This window comes from Macrobrachium nipponense, chromosome 32 (genome assembly GCF_015104395.2).
Source record: "Macrobrachium nipponense isolate FS-2020 chromosome 32, ASM1510439v2, whole genome shotgun sequence".
Classification (NCBI taxonomy): domain Eukaryota; kingdom Metazoa; phylum Arthropoda; class Malacostraca; order Decapoda; family Palaemonidae; genus Macrobrachium; species Macrobrachium nipponense.
This window is the reverse complement of record NC_061094.1, coordinates 62877581-62885366: the sequence shown is the minus strand read 5'-3', so window position 1 is coordinate 62885366 and position 7786 is coordinate 62877581.

Below are 7786 nucleotides of genomic sequence, written 5' to 3'. Positions count from 1 at the left end.
GAATATATGTAGAATTATTTAACAGAATTACGAGTCTGACAGAGGGAATAAACACTTCTTAGTGTTAATAGTTCCTTGACACGTTTATATAGAATTAATAGCACTACAAACACCGCAATTGAGTGCGTTAGGAATATTTATGAGTGCTAAATCAGTAAACATGGAATTCAAACACATGATAATCTGACTCGGGTGGTGTAAATCAAATAATAATCTCCATAACACGTGGTGTGAATTCCTTTCCATTAAGAAAACCAATAATATATTTTATCATCCAGAGTCAATCGGTTTGGTAGAATAACGGATAATTAAATAGGAAGTGTCAATGTCTTACGAGTTACAACTCGTGATATTGGATCCGAACTGGATTATAGCAGTTCTCGCGGTTTTAAATACCTTTATCATTTATAACTTGTATCTATAGAATTGATGCCGCAAGTAGCCTTATACGGTACGCGCTAGAACACTTTTCCTTTCCCACATATTCAAGCCACCATAATTTATCAAATATATATAAAAAAATATATAAAATAAATAAATATAAAAAAATAAAATAAATATGGATACAAGTGGAGTCAATATAATACACTCCGTAAGAAGTCGGAAGGGTTACAAATTATAATAAAAAAGGAATCACGATAAAATCAATAAGCAAACGTAACCATAGATTAATTAAATATCCAAATATATATGGGTAAAGATTAGAACTCTAACTTAACGCTTTAGTAATGACAAATAAGCTAAAAGTTGTTCAAACACATACCAAAACCTACTGACATGTTGTCTGTCCGGTGATTTATATTTCGTAGTCAATGAAAAAAAAAAAATAATAATAATAATAAATAATAATAACAAATAAATAAATAAATAAAATAAAATAAAAGAGATTTTAAAGTCAGGAAGTCTAGAAGTGAAAATGTTATCTATGAAATAATCCTATATGAATCTTATACAGGCTAATAATAATATATAGAATTTGTATGGAAACCTTTTTCATATAGTTTGAATAAGGAATATTTAATTTAACATAATTACAATTATGCAGATTTCCAACATGAACTAATATTTGTTCAATTTGGTACTGTTTTTTTTTTTTCAGACATTCTTTTCGTGTGGGTCGAGTATTAAAAGATAATAAATTTATCCTAAAGTCGTATTTATTACAGCAAGTAACGTAACTCTTAGCTGGCTGAGAGCAATCTCCTGCCAAGTGACGACGTCATCATTGCCGTATCAGTATTTGTTCCTTTTAACCTCAATAATCTGCTTACACAGGCTTTCATCCTCGCGCTTGGAAAAGCAGATTGACTGGAGAAAGGAATGCCTAGCCCGAACATTCTCATGGGCGAGGCAGACGTGTCTAAATTAATAACAAAATAAGCAAATAGGCTTTTCTATAACAACAAAATGGATTAATTTTTTCTGAACCTCATAGACATTTAGAAGTATCAAGATATGTATATGATATATTTGCTTGCAACATTAGCCTATTGCAATTCAAGTAAAACATTCATGGGAAAATGTCACATTTTCTTGAAAAACCCAAAGTTTATTTAGAAATTAGTTACATAGTGGGTTTTTTCGTTGCATCTCATACCTATTAATAATGTGTTTAAAATTACCTCAGAGGATGCGCGCGAGAAAATTGAATATGAAACTTTTGTTAGGGCACATAGGAATCAGATTTTATCACAACTTAATTTCAGTTAGCATAGAGAAATACAGAATCATGATTAATCTTCTCTTTGACTCTTATGTTTGCCTGGCAATCTTACAAATAGCTCCGTTTTCCACTTCTTTGTCAGTAATTTACTACCAGTAATATCGAATTTCTTTGGGATTTGTATTGATATGTTTATTTGTTATAATTATGGATATTTTTACAGTCATCATAGACCTGGATAGGTTCACTCATTGTTAATGCCATGGATAAAAAAGTTTGTACAGCGGACTCTTTGAATTCCAAAAATATCAGCGAATTCATGTGGGTTAAGTCTGGTCTAAATGCCTCTCTCCCCTCCCCTGATATGGATGTCGTCTGAATTTACTTTGCCCTTGTGACAAGTATAATTTCACTTGCAGGCTGATTAATGGAACCTGGTTACAGTATCCTGCAGTACGAGAGTTTCACATCGCAACTTCAAAAAATCGTTCGTCGCAGCGGACGACTACAGTCAAGTAACAACCGCCTACAATGTGAAAGGAATTTCATGGACTTCTTCGACCGACACCGTATCTCGTCGTTAATCTCGTTTTAATGCGGAATGCTCCGGCGGCTGTCGGAATCGACTACGAAAGGGACATACTTCCGACAAATTACGACCCGAAGGATATTCAACTCTACTTTGCTGGCGAAGGACTCGTGCTGGGGATGTTTTTTTTATTCATCGCGAACGTAATCGTGTAGCTTAGGATGCAGAGAATAAGTATGAGCGCAAAATAGAACGTTGGACCCGCCCAGGCATTTTCCCCTTCCCCTTGTTTTAAACCCTGTGAAATAGGCCGTTTCATTGGGCTATAGGTGGTTGTCTGGAACTGTGTAATGGACGAAAAGTTGTTCGAACGCTAGTTAAAGTGAAGTAGTATAACCTCGGTCATTGTCCTCCTATATATATAAATATCATGTATCCTATATATAATTGATCATAAATAACAGAGTCGAAATATATCTTTGCGTGTACGCAATAGGAATCTCTTATATAAATGATCATAAATAACAGAATCTAAATATATCTTTGCGTGTACGCAATAGGAATCTATTTAAAGTGCACATATATTAATCATAATTATATGAATCCATATACATATGTATAAACAAATCAGGTAGCCTATAATCAATCTGTTGCCTTTTATCTTACCAATATCTGCAGTTATATATGAGTTGGTATATTGATTAATGAATCAGATATATACATTTAGCATAAAAATCAACGAGTCAATCAGCATAAACATTAATGATTTTATCAATTCATATATGAAATTTTTTTTATATCAGTTAAAATATGTTTATTTTTATCATGTTAATCTTCATTCTATGCAATTATCGGAGTACATTAGTATTTTCTGTAGCATATGTATCTTAATGAGATGAAGTGAAAAACTGTAACATAATATATCACGTGATCACTATTATTTACCAATATCATTGTTTTATATTTTATTACTTGAATCAATTCATGTACACCATGAATTTTTATTTACTTATATATATTCACATAGTGTCTGTATCACTATAAGTCAAATGCAAGTCAAGTTTGAGTAATATTCAGTAGTTGGTTTTGGTAGCTGACCGAGCTGATGTAAGTGTTTTACATAATAAAAAATATGGAATGTTAGTCCATATATATAAAAGACTAAACTAAAGAGGTCAACCAGATTGCTTGCAGGAATGTGATCAGACTAGAGACGCTAAAGATGACGTATACAATAAAAGTAGCTAAGATAACATGCCGTCACCTGTAGTCATTCAATTGTTTATAAATATTAGTCCAAGCTCCCTGCTTGAGACAACTACCCCGACCTATGATTCAAACGGCCTACGTGATCTGTAGCGTGTCTCATTTTGATTGTGTGTTCGTATGAAACTATGTCATTTGTATGTATGTTCATATGTTCGAACTACTGTCTGTTGCCTTCATAACTTGTAACAGAGATGGTAGACAGGCAGAACAGAGTTAGCTATCGTCCATTAGAAGACCTGTATCTCTTTACCTAAGCTTTATCATGTAGAGAGAATAGAAGTAGCCATCATCATTGGCAGAAGCGATCAAGCTATCGTTATTAGAAGACTGTACAATCATATCTGATCTTCAGCATGTAAAACTTCAGAAGAATATATCTATTTTTATACTTCGTGTTTTCTACAAGAACCTCCTCACCATGAGTTTAACACATCATCGTCATAAACAAGAAGATAATCCCGACTTCGTAAGTGATCTACAAACCCCAAAACACTCCATTGAAGATGGAAGTGCAATACCAACCGACTTAGCGTATAGATTATCGCAAGTCTAACATTACCTCATAGGGCGCCTTATCATACAAGGCACAAGCCCTAATATATTATATATATATATCATATATATATATATATATATATATATATATATATATATATATATATATATATATATATATTCCATGAAAGAAATGAAGAAGTTTTGTTAAAGACACGTTCAATGAATCATTCGAATTTAAGAAACTTTCTTCATATTCATTTGAAATATTCTGTCTTTTATTGAGCTTGATTTATTGTATACTTTTTTTGACTTTGTAATTTCCACCAACTTTTTTTTTTGAATGCTTATCAATACGATTCTTGCATGCAAATGTGAGTCAAGTTATAAAACCTTATGTCACGTGTTGTGATTGGGAGTCATGTTGGACGCAGTTGCAACAGGAATAATTAGACTCTAATTAGAGTGTTCAGATGATATCAACTGTTTACCATCTAGCTTTCTCTCTGCAAATTTTGCTTTCTACTGTGATCGAAGAAAAGGCGCATATCTGGATGAACTGTTTCAGTCCTTTTAGATTTGAAGAAGCAAGAGATACCACAAATAAGAAAAATAGTAAAAAATAAAAATATCCACTTGTAGACTTGAAGGAAGTAAGAGTTACCATAAAGAAAAATAAAGAACAAGGCGTGACCTGACCTCCAGCTTACTCGGTACGCATGCAAGATTTTTCCAGTCACGTGTAAGATGTAAATATTATATTCCCAACTTTTGACGTAAATTAAAACGCGCTAAAATCTGCGGTCAAATAGAGCCTTGTTTCACTGATGTAAATTAAAATAAATACGCTATATGATATCAGAAATAATTTTTCTGTACTATTTAACATGCACATTATTTATTTTTTACGTTTTCATTCTAATAAATAAATAAAAAATATCCTACCCTAAAATCCCTTTATTTTTAAATCGACGCCAAACACCTTTTTTAGACCTTTTGGCTCTCCACAGACCTTTCCTACACCTCCCCCCCCCCCCCCCCCCCCCCCCTCCCCCCCCCCCACCCCACAACTACAAACAACAAAGTAGTTTGTAGGCAGTAAGTTTCCAACTGCGGGAAGAAATGGCGAAATTTAGCTTGCTTGGTAGATTCGCAATACGATGAGGTTGCAGGAAGGGAACTGGCATTTCTCATCTATGAGATCAGCAACAGTCCTAACCAAAAAAGATCAAAAGCATTCATAGATATATTAGAAGGATATAAATCCTTCAAACTGGAACAAATCAACTGAAAACATCTTGAAAATAATTGAAGAAGTTCCAAATAAAACCCATCAGTGGTCAAGAGACTCCACAAAGAAAATATACATAAACCAACATATTCCAACAAAGAAAATGAATAAGGTGAACCTTGTGAATATCCTAATTGATGCATTAGGAAATGAATGCCAAAAGCATGCAAACTGTGTAAGGTGTGGTATAGCATAGTCAAATCCACAAAACCTAATCAGAAAATGTGCTGCATGCAACATTCCAAACCCATCCACAGTGTGCTGAGGTAATGCAAGATATGAGAAAAGATACAAGAATATTTTGTTTCAACATGTCTATCATGGATAGACAATGTTATTAAATCAAGATTGAATGTACAAATAGTTGAGGATGAAGAAGAAAGAGGAGAGGAAGAAGAAGAAGAAGAGGGAGGGAAGGAAGAGAAGTAAACAAAACTGAAATGACAGAAAAAAATAAGGAAAAACAAAGAAACAAGATAAAAAGTATGGATGCAGAGATACTCATTGATACTACATATGAGGCAATAAAGCAGCATACCTACGAGAAATAAATTACGATATGACAACAAAAAAGAAAAATCCCGAAGAGGCTCTACCAGATCTACACAATGACGGGAAAGAGGAAAAAATATACAAAAAAGACAAAAATCTGCAAACCTTTTGAAAAGAGGGAATTGCAGATTTGGAGAAAGATGTTACTACAAACATCCTCAAGGTATGTCACAACTATGAAATATATGGTAAATGTGCATACCTAGATGGCTATGGGGATGATTGCAGAGATCTGCATCCAAAAATATGCAAAAACCTAAAAGAAGGAAAAGGATGTAAGTTCAACAAAAAATGTAAATATATGCACCCTGTAGCCATGAATCATAATCAAATAAATAACCAATCAAGTAATAAAATCCAAAATAAGAAAGAAACAAACAACAAAGAGAAATAAATAAGAATATCAGGTAAAAAGAAAAAAGCAAACCACCAAACGAGATATGCAGAGGTGTCAGCAAAAAATTTCAAAGCATCAGCTCCAAAATTCTACTCAAGAGATAATAACATTATTTATTATGCAAGAGGATATTGCAGAAACGGAGAAAATTGCAGATTCAGACACAAAATGAATAATTATGATGAAGGAAGATCAAATATTATGGAAAAGTTGGATTTTTTAATGTCAGAATTTTCTGGAAATGAAAAAAAAGAACAACAATACCAGAACAGGAAAGAGACATGGGAAAATCCTTATTATTACCAAATATTAAATGAAGGAGGAAAAAGCACGCAAACCCATCATAGTGATGAATGCTGCGAGGGTTTAGTTACGAGTAACTAACAAAAAGAAAAATAGAGTACTTAGAAGAACTAGCCCAAATTGAAAAGAAAATAGATATAATGAATATAAGTGAAACCTGGTATTCCCAAGAGACTGGGAATGATGATCAAATAAAAGGGTTCCAAACTTATAGATCACATAGAAAAAATAGGAATCAAGGGGGAACCGCAATATATGGGAAAGACAAAAAACAAGGAAAAATATATGAGAAATATAGTAACTCAGAATGTGAACTAATAGCGGTAGAATTTGAATCTGAAAAATTAATGAACATAGTAATATATAGACCTCCTAATACTAAAGAGTTTGACTTAATAATTGAAAAATTGGATGATATATGTAGAAATCACAAGGACTGGACTATTCTCCTATCTGGAGACTTCAACTTTCCTTTCGTAGAATGGAAAGAACGAATAGGAGATTGTGGTTGTACTTATACATATAAAAAAGAGAGTAATAGTAGTGCAGAAGATAAGAGGCAATTCGAAAAGCTATTAGATATGCTACTAGAATACAACATTCAACAAATAAATCACCTGCCAACAAGAAAGGAAAATACTTTAGACTAGTATTTGTGAACGAGATGAATTATGTTGAAGAAATAATAGTTTATAATGCAAGTATTTCAGACCATAATGTCATAGAATTAACAGTTTCATTCCAAAGCAAGTGAAAACAGAGATAAGCAAGAAATGAAAAGTGGGAAGGATATGGAAAATGCAACTTCTACAGTAAAAATATAAATGGTCAGAAATAAATGAAGAATTAAACAAAGATTGGGATAACATTTTCGTAAGTGATAACATAAGGGTAAATACAGAGATATTATATATATTAGAGAAAATAGTGGATATATATACCGAAGAAGAAAAGTAAACATCAGTCATGCATACCAAGAGACAGAAGGATCTTGTTCCAGAAAATCAGAAAGTGGAAAAAAGGTCTTGCAAAAGAAAAAAGAAAAAAAATGCATGGAAAGTTATAGAACTAAAATGAAAATGAAAAATGGGACTTGGAAGAAAAAAACCCAAATAAATATCAAGCAAAACCCCAAACTATATACTCATACGCGAAAAAGATGAATAAAAGAAGAATAGAAAATAGCCCTCTAAGGAAATTGAAGGGCCCTCCAAAGAATTTGAAGGAGATTAACAAATGAGGAAATTTGCAACATACTGGCAGAACGATATAAGAGAGAATTCACCC